The 13739-nt window shown below is 40.8% G+C and overlaps 1 long non-coding RNA gene across 2 annotated transcripts; it reads right to left on the reverse strand.

Moving 5' to 3' along the window:
- Positions 1 to 348: 348 nt before the first annotated feature.
- On the reverse strand, positions 349 to 2570 carry LOC121856753. 2 transcript variants are annotated; one of them, XR_006087045.1, is made up of 2 exons: positions 2529 to 2570; positions 349 to 1262 (listed from the first exon to the last, which is right to left on the reverse strand). It is a non-coding gene; the product is annotated as an uncharacterized LOC121856753 (long non-coding RNA). The 2 variants fall into 2 exon arrangements; XR_006087044.1 differs by having other exon boundaries at positions 2507 to 2557.
- Positions 2571 to 13739: the final 11169 nt, after the last annotated feature.

Consider the following 13739-nt stretch of genomic DNA (forward strand, 5'->3'; position numbering starts at 1 on the left):
GTTATAAGTTTCTTTTAATTTACGGGTATTGATGCAGGTAATTCTAGACATATGAAAATTATACTGTATTCCATTCTTAAATCTAAAAAATGGCAACAAATAACAGTAGTTGTATTATTATTTCACAACGATGTGGTGACCCATGTCAAATTGTGTACGGTAGTTTAAGATGCAAACAGTAGCAATATTTTTTTATTGTTTCAATTTCTCAAATATGTTTTATATAAGGGATTTTTTGTTTCACAAACTTTAGTGCCTTTGGTATTTAGTAGTATTAAAAGTATACTGTATTGGAATCAAATTTGCTCAAGGATATAGTACATATATTATTAAGGTAAAAGAAAGCCATTTAATTTCTATAAAGAAGTTTATTTTTTTATGTACAGAATATTGAAAATAAAAGTTAAATCAATGTACGCTTTATTCGCATTACCTCTGTATACTGCACTAAAAAGTACTATTTAAACATAGAGGAAAATTGTATTGGTGAATTGATATTTGATTTTAATTCATCAAGTAAACCAATTACGGACTACATTGGCTCGGACTGCTTGGCCTGTCCCTGCTACAGCTTCAGCTGTATCACTAAGTACATGTTGAAAGGTTCCATTGGCATAAAATCTTAAGGCAACTAACACTTGCGTGTGTATGGGAACAGCATGAGATCTTCTCGTTCTACGCCTTAAAAATGGATCTAAATCTTAACACAGTCTTAGAATTTCACATCGAGGAAACCTATATCTAATTTGATTTTCATCGCTTATATTTTTGGGATCCAAAGGGTCCCGATACCTTCGTTCACGTCGTAAAGCTCGATCATGCAGATAAGCTACAACAAGATCCATTGCAGGGTAACTGGAAAATGAGGTCCAAGTGTTACTGGATCAATCTGCAGGACAAAAAATTATGCAATGGTTTAGAAGTTTGTTACAGTATTGTTTTTATGTTGATACTAACTAATTCAAAGTTTTATCATTAGGCCTAGAATTGAAGGGTTATGCCTGTGAAAAACAAAAATTACAGCCTTAAGGTTTTGCCTGGCTCTTAGGGGTAAAATACTGAAAAATGCACAACGCGTTAAAATCTCTGTATTCATTTAAAATTGAAAAAAATTGTTCATTATTCAAGTAAATAAGGGTGTTAAAAGCATTTAAAAGACATCCTCTTGCCTCAAAGTCTGTCACATACTCGCATTTGAAACTGATTTCTGGTAGGAACAGCAGCCTTCTCCGTTAGCCGGAATCCTTGAAACCCGGAACTTTCTGAAAGCCGTAATTGAAATTTTATCTAAAATTAATTCCCAAAGCATGATTTTGCAAGAAACTTACGGCTTAGGTAAATGACTTTCAGAGAGGCAAATTTTCCTGAAAACTATGAGGAAAGTTTCCCAGATAACCGAGAAAATTCCGGAGATGGGGGATATATTTCCGGGTTCGAGAGATGATGTAATGGGCAATTGCAGGAACTACCGAGAAAATTTTTCCATTACCATAAACATTCTGGGGATGAGGGATATTTTCTTGATTTGTGATAACTGTCTCGTTAACGGGAAAACACTCATTCATTCACGGTAGTGCTCTTCACCAATTGTTCCGGCTAACAGAGATCTCACAGTATTTGGTGTTTTACCCCACTAGAATTTAGGTAAATAATCCCTTGCATAATGTTGGCCTGTGACAAGACACATAAGCTATACTAAGATAGCCTTATTCTGGGCAAATTCAAATAAATTGGTTAATGATAGTATAGCCTTGCCTAACCTAAATGACAAATCACTTCTCTTAAATTACTCATTTAGCCTAGACCCTAGTGTTTTCCTTTCAATGTTGGGAACATTTGGTCTGAATTGTCTTCAAGTTCATACAAAAAACAACAATTTAAAACCTGAAAATATATCGGATTAGCCGAAATTTTCTTAAATTAATACTCTACCTATGATAATGTTCAAGGAAAGTCTGGAACTAGGCCTAAGGTAGCTGCTAGACAAAGTGTCTCACTGACGGCCTGACGCTCACCAAAAAACCATGTACACATTCTCTAACCTAACATACCATAACATAACATAACATAACCAAACCAAACCTATCTAACCTATACCCTATTAGTATAATTTCTTATTTAAATAATCCTCATGTTCTAACTAAATTAAGTAGGCCCCATGTTTAAACATTTATTTGCCTAAGACTGAAAAAGCAGTTATATAGGCACCTATTAATCAAGTTAATTGCAATCCATATTTTACACCTAATATCATTTAATTTTCGCTAACCTATGGAAATTTATAGCCTTTCATGTTATCATAAGCCATACACATAAGAAAATAGGCTCAGGCTATTGGTTGAATATTAGAAAAACAAGGCGAAGTCTTGGCAGGAATGTTCACTTGACCTCATATTTGCCTTTCATTACTGAGGGATATTTACGGCTATACAACATTAATAAGTTCTATCTGCAAGTTTACTCAGTCATAAAACATATTTTTACCCTAAGTGTGAACAATACAAACCTTCTATTTTGGTAAGAAATACTTTATAATGTGTAAGAAGACAAAAGATGCGTCTCTTCCAAACTGCGACAAATACAAACACTCAAGCAGCTTATTATACAACAAAAAAGTTACCAAAAAGACAAAGTGAAATATTATATTTCAGTATGTTGATGTACAAAACATTTTCTTCTTTATTCTATGATAAAACAAGTCTAACAAGCATTATTACAACATATATTATTATTATTTTCTATACAATCGGGAATTAGTCACTACTACATCCGGGTTGAGAGTGTTACACAACCTCGGGAGCTGGTGTAAGTTACTTGCGTTAACTTACGGAGTTCGATGTCAAATATTGGTTTTGAGTATACCATCTGTGTTTTGAGTATGCCATCTGTGTTTTGAGTATACCGATCTGAGACTGTAAGTCCAGTTACGGGGTAAACAAAGACATACAGTCCCATAAATGTTTTTGAGTATCCGGCCCCTGATCGATTATAACAAAGTCCCTTGGTCGAGTATAGCAAAGGGCCCTCATCGAGTAAGACAAAGTCCCCTGATCGAGTATAACAAAGTCCCTTGATCGAGTATAACAAAGTCCCCAGATCGAGCATAACAAAGTCCCCTGATCGAGTATAACAAAGTCCCCTGATCGAGTATAACAAAGTCCTCTGAACGAGTATAACAAAGTCCCCTGATCGAGTATAACAAAGTCCTCTGGTCGAGTAAAAAAAGTGCCATGATCGCGTATAACATAGTCCCCTGGTCTATTATATCAAAGTCCCCTAATCGAGTATAACAAAGTCACCTGGTCGAGTATAGCAAAGTCTCCTGATCGGGTATAACAAAGTACCCTGATGGAGTATAACATATCCCCTGATGGAGTATAACAAAGTCCTATGGTCGAGTATAAAAAAGTCCCCTGATCGAGTATAACAAAGGCCCCCCTCATCGAGTATAACAAAGTCCATTGGTCAAGTATAAAAAGTCCCCTGGTCGAGTATATCAATGTACCCTGATCGAGTATAGCAAAGTCCCCTGATCGAGTACAACAAAGCCTCTTCATTGGGAATAACAAAGTCCCCTGATCGAGTATAACAAAGCCTCCTGCTCGAGTATAAGAAAGTCCCCTGATCGAGTATAACAAAGTCCGTTGATCAAGTATAACAAGGGCCCCTCATCGAGTATAACAAAGGCCCCTTATCGAGTATAACAAAGTCCCCTGATCGAGTATTTCAAAGCCGCCTTTTCGAGAGTATAACAAAGTCTGGTGATTGAGTATAATAAAGGCCCCTGGTCGAGTATAACAAAGACTCCTGATCGAGTATAACAAAAGTCCCCTGATCGAGTATAACATAGTCTCCTAATCAAGTATAAAAAAGTCCCCTGGTCCAGTATAACAAAGTCCCCTAATCGAGTATAACACATCCCCTGATCGACTATAACAAAGTCTAATGGCCCAGTATAACAAAGTCCACAGATCGAGCATAACAAAGTCCCCTGATACTAATATAACAAACTCCTATGGTCGAGTATAAAAAAAGTCCCCTGATCGAGTATAAAAAAGTCCGCTGGCCCAGTAAAACAAAGTCCCCATATCGAGCATAACAAAGTCCCCTGATCGATTATAACAAAGTCCCATGGTCGCTTATAGCAAAGGGCCCTGGTCGAGTAAGACAAAGTCCCCTGATCGAGTATAACAAAGTCCCCTGATCGATAATAACAAAGCCCCCTGGACGAGTATAACAAAGTCCCCTGATCGAGTATAACAAAGTCCCCTGCTCGAGTATAACAAAGTCCCCTGATCGTGTATAACAAAGGCCCCTCATCGAGTATAACAAAGTCCATTGGTCAAGTATAAAAAAGTCCCCTGGTCGAGTATAACAAAGTCCGATAATCAAGTATAACAAAGTTCCCTGATCGAATATAACATATCCCCTGATCGAGTATAACAAAGTCCTCTGGTCGAGTATAACAACGTCCTCAGATCGAGTATAATAAAGTCCCCTGGTCGAGTATAACAAAGTCCTATGATCGAGTATAACAAAAGCCTCTCATCGAGTATAGCAAAGTCCATTGGTCAAATATAGGAAATTCCACTGATCGAGTATGACAAAGTCCCCTGATTAATCATAAAAAAGTTCCCTGGTTCGAGTATAACAAAGTTCTTTGATCGAGTATAACAAATTCCCCTGATCAAGTACAACAAATGCCCTTCATTGAGTATAACAAAGTCCATTGTTCAAATATGAAAAAGTCCCCTGGTCGAGTCTAACAAAGTCCCCTGATCGAGTATAAGAAAGTCCTCTGGTCGAGTATAAACAAGTCCCCTGATCGAGTATAACAAACTCCCCTTCCTGAGTATAACAAAGTCCCCAGATCGAGTATAACAAAGGCCCCTCAGTGAGTATAATAAAGTCCATTGGTCAAGTATAAAAAAGTCCCCTGGTCGAGTATAACAAAGTCCCCTGATCGAGTATAACAAAGTCTCCTGATCGAGTATAACAAATGCCCCTGATCGAGTATAAGAAACCCCCTCATCGAGTACAACAAAGTCCCCTGATCGAGTATAACAAAGCCGCCTAATTGAGTATAACAAAGGCGCCTGATCAAGTCCAAAAACTGCCCCTAATCGAGTATAACAAAGTCCCCTGATTTAGATAACAAATTCCCCTAATCGAGTATAAGAAAGGCCCCTCATCGAGTACAACAAAGGCCCCTGGTCGAGTATAACAAAGTCCCTGATCGAGTATAACAAAAGTCCCCTAATCGAGTATAACAAAGTCCCTGATCGAGAATAAAAAGTCATAACCGAGTATATAACAAAGTCCGCTGATCGGTATAAAACAGTCCTGGCCCGGTATAACAATGTCCCCATATCAGGCATAACAGCGTCCCTGATCGAATATAATAAAGTCCCCTGGTCGAGAGTATAGCAAGGGCCTGATCGAGTAAGACAAAGTCCCTAATCGACTATAACAAAGTCCCCTGATCGAGTATAACAAGCCCCATGGACAGGTATATAAAGTCCCCTGATCGAGAGTATAACAAGTCCCCTGATCGAGTATAACAAAGTCCATATGGCCCGAACAAAGTCCCAGATCGAGTATAACAAAGGCCCTCAGTGAGTATAACAAAGTCCATTGGTCAAGTATAAAAAAGTCCCCAGGTCGAGTATAACAAAGTCCCCTGATCGAGTATAACAAAGTCTCCTGATCGAGTATAACAAAGGCCCCTCATCGAGTCCAAAAAAGGCCCCTAATCGAGTATAACAAAGTCCCCTGATTTAGTATAAAAAATGCCCCTAATCGAGTATAAGAAAGGCCCCTCATCGAGTACAACAAAGGCCCCTGGTCGAGTATAACAAAGTCCCTGATCGAGTATAACAAAAGTCCCCTGATTGAGTATAACAAAGTCCCCTGATCGAGAATAAAAAAGTCCCCTTAACCAGTATAACAAAGTCCGCTGATCGAGTATAAAAAAGCCCCCTGGCCCAGTATAACAATGTCCCCATATCGAGCATAACAACGTCCCCTGATCGAACATAATAAAGTCCCCTGGTCGAGTATAGCAAAGGGCCCTGATCGAGTAAGACAAAGTCCCGTGATCGACTATAACAAAGTCCCCTGATCGAGTATAACAAAGCCCCCTGGACGAGAATAACAAAGTCCCCTGATCGAGTATAACAAAGTCCCCTGATCGAGTATAACAAAGTCCCATGGCCCAGTATAACAAAGTCCCCAGTTCGAGCATAACAAAGTCCCCTGATCGATTATAACAAAGTCCCTGACCGTGTATAACAAAGGCCTCTGGTCGAGTATAACAAAGTCCCCTGGTCGAGCATAACAAAGTCCCCTGATACTAGTATAACAAAGTCCCCTGATCGAGTATAAAAATGTCGCCTGGCCCAGTATAACAAAGTACCCTGATCGAGTATAACAAAGTCCCCAGATCGAGTATAACAAAGTCCCCAGATCGAGTATAACAAAGTCCAGTGATCCTACTATAACAAAGTCCAGTGATCCTACTATAACAAAGCCCCCTGGACGAGTATAACAAAGTCCCCAGATCGAGTATAACAAAGACCCTTGATCGAATATAACAAAATCCCCTGGTCCAGTATAACAAAGTCCCCTGATCGTTTATAACATATCCCCTGATCGAGTATAAGAACGTCTCCTGGCCCAGTATAACAAAGTCCCCAGATCGTGCATAACAAAGTTCCCTGATCGATTACAACAAAGTCATCTGGTCGAGTAAAACAAAGGGCCCTGATCGAGTAACACAAAGTCCCCTGAACCGAGTATAACAAAGTCCCATGATCGAGTATGACATATCCCCTAATCGAGTATGACAAAGTCCCTGGTGAAGTATAACAAAGTCCCCTAATCGAGTATAATAAAGTCCTGTGGTTGAGTATAACAAAGTCCCCTGATTGAGTATAACATATCTCGTGATCGAGTATAACAAAGTCCTCTGGTCGAGTATAAGAAAGTCCCCTGATAGAGGATAACAAAGTCCCCTAATCGAGTATAACAAAGTTCATTGGTCAAATATAAAAAAGTCCCCTGGTCGAGTATAACAAAGTCCCCTGATCGAGTATAACAAAGTCCTCTGGTCGAGTATAAAAAAGTCCCCTGATCTAGTATAACAAATGCCCGTGATCGAGTATAACAAATCCGCCTAATCGAGTATTTCAAAGTCCCCTGGTCGAGTATAACAAAGTCCCCTGTTCGAATCTAACAAAGTTGCCTTATTGAGTATAACAAAGTCCAGTGATCGAGTAAAACAAAGGCCCCTGGTCGAGTATAACAAAGTCCCTGATCGAGTATAACAAAAATCCCCTGATCGAGTATAACAAAGGCCCCTCATTGAGTATAACAAAGTCCATTGGTCAAGTATAGAAAAGTCCCCTGGTCGAGTATAACAAAGTCCCCTGATCGAGTATAACAAAGGCCTCTGGTCAAGTATAAAAAAGTCCCTGGTGGAGTATAACAAAGTCCCCTAATCGACTATAACAAAGGCCCCTAATCGAGTATAACAAAGTCCATTGGTCAAATATAAAAAAGTCCCCTGGTCGAGTATAACAAAGTCCCCTTCTCGAGTATAACAAAGTCCCCATATCCAGTATAACAAAGGCCCCTCATCGAGTATAACAAAGTCCATTGGTCAAGTATAAAAAAGTCCCCTGGTCGAGTATAACAAAGTCCCTTGATCGAGTATAACAAAGTCCCCTGGTCGAGCATAACAAAGTCCCCTAATCTAGTATAACAAATGCCCGTGATCGAGTATAACAAAGCCGCCTAAACGAGTATTTCAAAGTCCCCTGGTCGAGTATAACAAAGTCTCCTGTTCGAATCTAACAAAGTCCCCTTATTGAGTATAACAAAGTCCAGTGATCGAGTAAAACAAAGGCCCCTGGTCGAGTATAACAAAGTCCCTGATCGAGTATAACAAAAAATCCCCTGATCGAGGATAATAAAGGGCCCTCATTGAGTATAATAAAGTTCCCTGATCGAGTATAACAAAGTGCTTGGTCGAGTATAGCAAAGTTCCTGATCGTATAAAAAAGTCCCTGGTCAGTATAGCAAGTTCCTGATCAGGTATAACAAAGCCTCTTCATCAGGTATAACAAAGTCACCTAATCGAGTATAACAAAGTCCCCTGATCGAGTATAACAAAGTCCCCTTATCGAGTATAACAAAGGCCCCTGATCGAGTCTAAAAAAGGGCCCTAATCGAGTATAACAAAGCCCCCTGATCGAGTATGAGAAAGGCCCCTCATCGAGTATAACAAAGTCCCCTGGTCGAGTATAACAAAGTCAACTGTTCGAGTCTAACAAAGTCCCCTTATCGAGTATAACAAATTCCCCTTATCGAGTATAACAAAGTCCCCTTATCGAGTATAACAAAGGCCCCTGGTCGAGTATAAAAAAGTCCCCTGATCGAGTATAACAAAAGTCACCCTGATTGAGTATAACAAAGTCCCCCTATCGAATATAAAAAAGTCCCCTGGTCCAGTAAAACAAAGTCCCCTGATCGAGTATAACAAAGCCCCCTGGACGAATATAACAAAGTCCCCTGATCGGGTATAACAAAGTCCCCTGATCGAGTATAACAAAGTCCCCTGGCACAGTATAACAAAGTCCCCAGATCGAGCATAACAAAGTACCCTGATCGATTATAACAAAGTCCCTGATCGAGTATAACAAAGCCCCCTGGACGAGTATAACAAAGTCCCCTGATCGAGTATAACAAAATCCCCTGATCGAGTATAACAAAGTCCCCTGATCGAGTATAACATATCCCCTGAACGAGTATAACAAAGTCTCCTGGCCCAGCATAACAAAGTCACCTCATCGATTATAACAAAGTCCCCTGACAGAGTATAACAATGGCCTCTGGTCGAGTAAAACAAAGTCCCCTGATCGAGAATAACAAAGTCCCCTGAACCGAGTATAACAAAGTCCCCTGATCGAGTATAACATATCCCCTGATCGAGTATAACAAAGTCCCAGGTGGAGTATAACAAAGTCCTCTGGTCGAGTGTAACAATAGCCCCTCATCGAGTATAGCAAAGTCCATTGGTCAAATATAGGAAAGTCCACTGATCGAGTATGACAACGTCCCCTGATTAAGTATAAAAAAGGCCCCTGGTCGAGTATAACAAAGTCCCCGGATCGAGTATAACAAATCCACTGGTCGAGTATAACAAAGCCCCCTCAGCGAGTATAACAAAGGCCCCTAATCGAGTATAACAAAGTCCCCTGATTGAGTATAACAAATGCTCTGATCGAGTATAACAAAGTCCTCTGGTCGAGTGTAACAAAGTCCCCTGATACTAGTATAACAAAGTCCTCTGGTCGAGTATAAAAAAGTCCCCTGATCGAGTATAACAAAGGCCCCTCATCGAGTATAACAAAGTCCATTGGTCAAGTATAAAAAAGTCCCCTGGTCGAGTAGAACAAAGTCCCCTGATCGAGTATAACAAAGTCCCCTGATCGAGTATAGCAAGTCCCTGATCGAGGTATAACAAAGCCTCCTGATCAGGTAAACGAGGCCCTGATCGAGGTCAAAAAAGGCCCCTGGTCGAATATAACAAAGTCCCCAGATCTAGTATAACAAAGACCTCTGATGTATAACAAAAGGCGCTCATCGAGTATAACAAGTCCCTTGGTCCAGTATAGCAAAGTCCCTGATCGAGTGTAACATATCCCTGCTCCAGTATAAAAACGGTCCTCCTGCCCCAGTATAACAAAGTCCCAGATCGAGCATAACACGGTCCCTGATCGATTATAACAAAGTCCCCTGCTCTGAGTATAGCAAGTCCTGTGGTCGAGAGTATAAAAAGTCCCTGATCGAGTATGACCTCCTTCTCGAGTATAACAAAGTTCCCAGATCGGAAACTAACAAAGGCCCCCTCATCGAGTTTTAACAAAGTCCATTGGTCAAGTATAAAAAAGTCTCCTGGTCGAGTATAACAAAGTCCCCTAATCGAGTATAACAAAGTCCCTGAACCGAGTATAGCAAAGTTCCTGATCGAGTATAACAAAACCTCCTTATCGAGTATAACAAAGGCCCCTGATCGAGAATATGGCCTGCTCGAGTATAAGAAAGTCCTGATGCAGTATATCAAGTCCCCAGATGAGGTATAACAAAAGGCCCCTGATCAGTAAAAAGGCCCAGATCAGGTATAACAAAGTCCCTAATCTAGTATAACAAAGGCCCTTATCCGGGTATAACAAAGGCCCCTCATCAGGTAAAACAAAGTCCTGGTCGAGTATAACAAAGTCCCTGTTCGAGTCTAACAAAAGTCCCCTTATCGAGTATAGCAAATTCCTCTTATCGAGTATAACAAAGACCCCTTATCGAGTATAACAAAGTCCGAGTGATCAAGTATAACAAAGGCCCCTGGTCGAGTATAACAAAGTGCCCTCATCGAGTATAAAAAAAGTCCCCTGATCGAGAATAACAAAGTCCCCTTATCGAGTATAAAAAAGTCCCCTGGCCCAGTATAACAAAGTCCCCTGATCAAGTGTAACAAAGTCCCCTGATCGAGTCTAACAAAGTACCCTGGCCCAGTATAACAAAGTCCCCAGATCGAGCATAACAAAGTCCTCTGATCGATTATAACAAATTCCCTGACCGAGATTAACAAAGGCGTCTGGTCGAGTATAACAAAGTCCCCTGGTCGAGAATAACAAAGCCCCCTGCTCGAGTATAAGAAAGTCCCCTGATCGAGAATAACAAAGTCCCCTGACCGAGTATAACAAAGGTCCCTGATCGAGTCCAAAAAAGGCCCCTAATCGAGTATAACAAAGTCCCTTGATCTAGTATAACAAAGGCCCCTGATCGAGAATAAGAAATGCCCCTCATCGAGTATAACAAAGCCCTCTGATCGAGTATAACAAATTCCCCTTATCGAGTATAACAAAGTCAGCTTATCGAGTATAACAAAGTCCGGTGATCGAGTATAACAAAGGCCCCTGGTCGAGTATAACAAAGTCCCCTGATCGAGTAAAACAAAAGTCCCCTGATCGAGTATAACAAAGTCCCGTTATCGAGTATAGCAAAGGGCCCTGATCGAGTAAGGCAAAGACCCTTGATCGAGTATAACAAATTCCCCTTATCGAGTATAACAAAGTCCTCTTATCGAGTATAACAAAGTCCGGTGATCGAGTATAACAAAGGCCCCTGGTCGAGTATAGCAAAGTTCCCTGATCGAGTATAACAAAGCCTCCTGATCGAGTATAACAAAGGCCCCTGATCGAGAATAACAAAGCCCCCTGCTCGAGTATAAGAAAGTCCCCTGATCGAGTATATCAAAGTCCCCAGATCGAGTATAACAAAGGTCAGTCATCGAGTCTAAAAAAGGCCCCTAATCGAGTATAACAAAGTCCCTTGATCTAGTATAACAAAGGCCCCTGATCGAGTATAAGAAATGCCCCTCATCGAGTATACCAAAGTCCCCTGATCGAGTGTAACAAATTGCCCTTATCGAGTATAACAAAGTCCCCTTATCGAGTATAACAAAGTCCGGTGATCGAATATAACAAAGGCCCCTGGTCGAGTATAACACAGTCCCCTGATCGAGTATAACAAAAGTCCCCTGATCGAGTATAACAAAGTAACCTTATCGAGTATAGCAAAGGGCCCTGATCGAGTAAGACAAAGACCCCTTATCGATATAACAAATTCCCCTTATCGAGTATAACAAAGTCTCCTTATCGAGTATAACAAAGTCCGGTGATCGAGTATAACAAAGCCCCTGGATGAGTATAACAAAGTCCCGTGATCGAGTATAACAAAATCCCCTCATCGAGTATAACAAAGTACCCTGGTCCAGTATAACACAGTCCCCTGATCGAGTATAACATATTCCCTGATCGAGTAAAACAAATTCTCCTGGCCCAGCATAACAAAGTCCCTCATCGATTATAACAAAGACCCCTAACCGAGTATTACAAAGGCCTCTGGTCGAGTAAAACAAAGTCCCCTGGTCGAGAATAACAAAGTCCCCTAATCCTAGTATAAAAAAGCCCCCTGGACGAGTATAACAAAGTCCCCTGAACCGAGTATAACAAAGTCCCCTGATCGAGTATAACATATCCCCAGATCGAGTATAACAAAGTCCCTGGTGGAGTATAACAAAGTCCCCTGGTCGAATATGACAAAGTTTTCTAATCGAGTATAACAAAGGCCCTCATTGAGTATAACAAAGTCCCCTGATCGAGTATAACATATCCCCTGATCGAGTATAATAAAGTCCCTCATCGAGTATAACAAAAGCCCCTCCTCGAGTATAGCAAAGTCCATTGGTCAAATTTAGGAAAGTCCACTGATCGAGTATGACAATGTCCCCTGATTAAGTATAAAAAAGGCCCATGGTCGAGTATAACAAAGTCCCCGGATCGAGTATAACAAATCCACTGGTCGAGTATAACAAAGCCCCCTCATCGAGTATAACAAAGGCCCCTAATCGAGTATAACAAAGTCCCCTGATTGAGTAAAACATATGCCCTGATCGAGTATAACACAGTCCTCTGGTCGAGTGTAACAAAGTCCCCTGATACTAGTATAACAAAGTCCTCTGGTCGAGTACAAAAAAGTCCCCTGATCGAGTATAACAAAGTCCATTGGTCAAGTATAAAAAGTCCCCTGGTCGAGTAGAACAAAGTCCCCTGATCGAGTATAACAATGTCCCCTGGTCGAGTATAGCAAAGTCCCCTCATCGAGTATAACAAAGCCTCCTGATCGAGTATAACAAAGTCCCCTGATCGAGTATAACAAAGCCCCCTGCTCGAGTATAAGAAAGTCCCCTGATCGAGTATAGCAAAGTCTCCTGATCGAGTATAACAAAGGCCCCTGATTGAGTCCAAAAAAGGCCCCTGGTCGAATATAACAAAGTCCCCAGATCTAGTATAACAAAGGCCTCTGATGGAGTATAACAAAGGCCCCTCATCGAGTATAACAAAGTCCCTTGGTCCAGTATATCAAAGTCCCCTGATCGAGTATAACATATCCCCTGCTCGAGTATAACAACGTCTCCTGCCCCAGTATAAGAAAGTCCCCAGATCGAGAATAACACAGTCCCCTGATCGATTATAACAAAGCCCCCTGGTCGAGTATAACAAAGTCCGCAAGTCCTAAAATTATAACAAAGTTCACATTGGTCAGGAAGTATAAAATGTCTCCTGGTCGGAGTATAAAAAAGTCTCCTGGTCGAGTATAACAAAGTCCCCTGATCGAGTATAACAAAGTCTCCTGGTCGAGTATAGCAAAGTTCCCTGATCGAGTATAACAAAGTCCCATGATCGAGAATAACAAAGCCCCTGCTCGAGTATAAGAAAGTCCCCTGATCGAGTATATCAAAGTCCCCAGATTGAGTATAACAAAGGCCCCTGATCGAGGCAAAAAAAGGCCCCTAATCGAGTATAACAAAGTCCCCTGATCTAGTATAACAAAGGCCCCTGATCGAGTATAACAAAGGCCCCTCATCGAGTATAATAAAGTCCCTGATCGAAATTATAACAAGCCGCCTAATCATGAAATTATAACAAAGACCCCTTATCAGGTATAACAACAAAGAGTCGAGTGATCGGAAATTATAACAAAAGGCCCTGGTCGAGTATAACAAAGTCACCTGTTCAATTGTAACAAAGTCCCTGATCGATATAACCAAGTCCCACCTCTAGTATAAGAAATGTCCCTGAGCCAGTATAACAAAGTCCCCAGATCGAGCATAAAAA

Source organism: Homarus americanus, unplaced genomic scaffold (assembly GCF_018991925.1).
Source record: "Homarus americanus isolate GMGI-L3 unplaced genomic scaffold, GMGI_Hamer_2.0 scaffold570, whole genome shotgun sequence".
NCBI classification, from domain to species: domain Eukaryota; kingdom Metazoa; phylum Arthropoda; class Malacostraca; order Decapoda; family Nephropidae; genus Homarus; species Homarus americanus.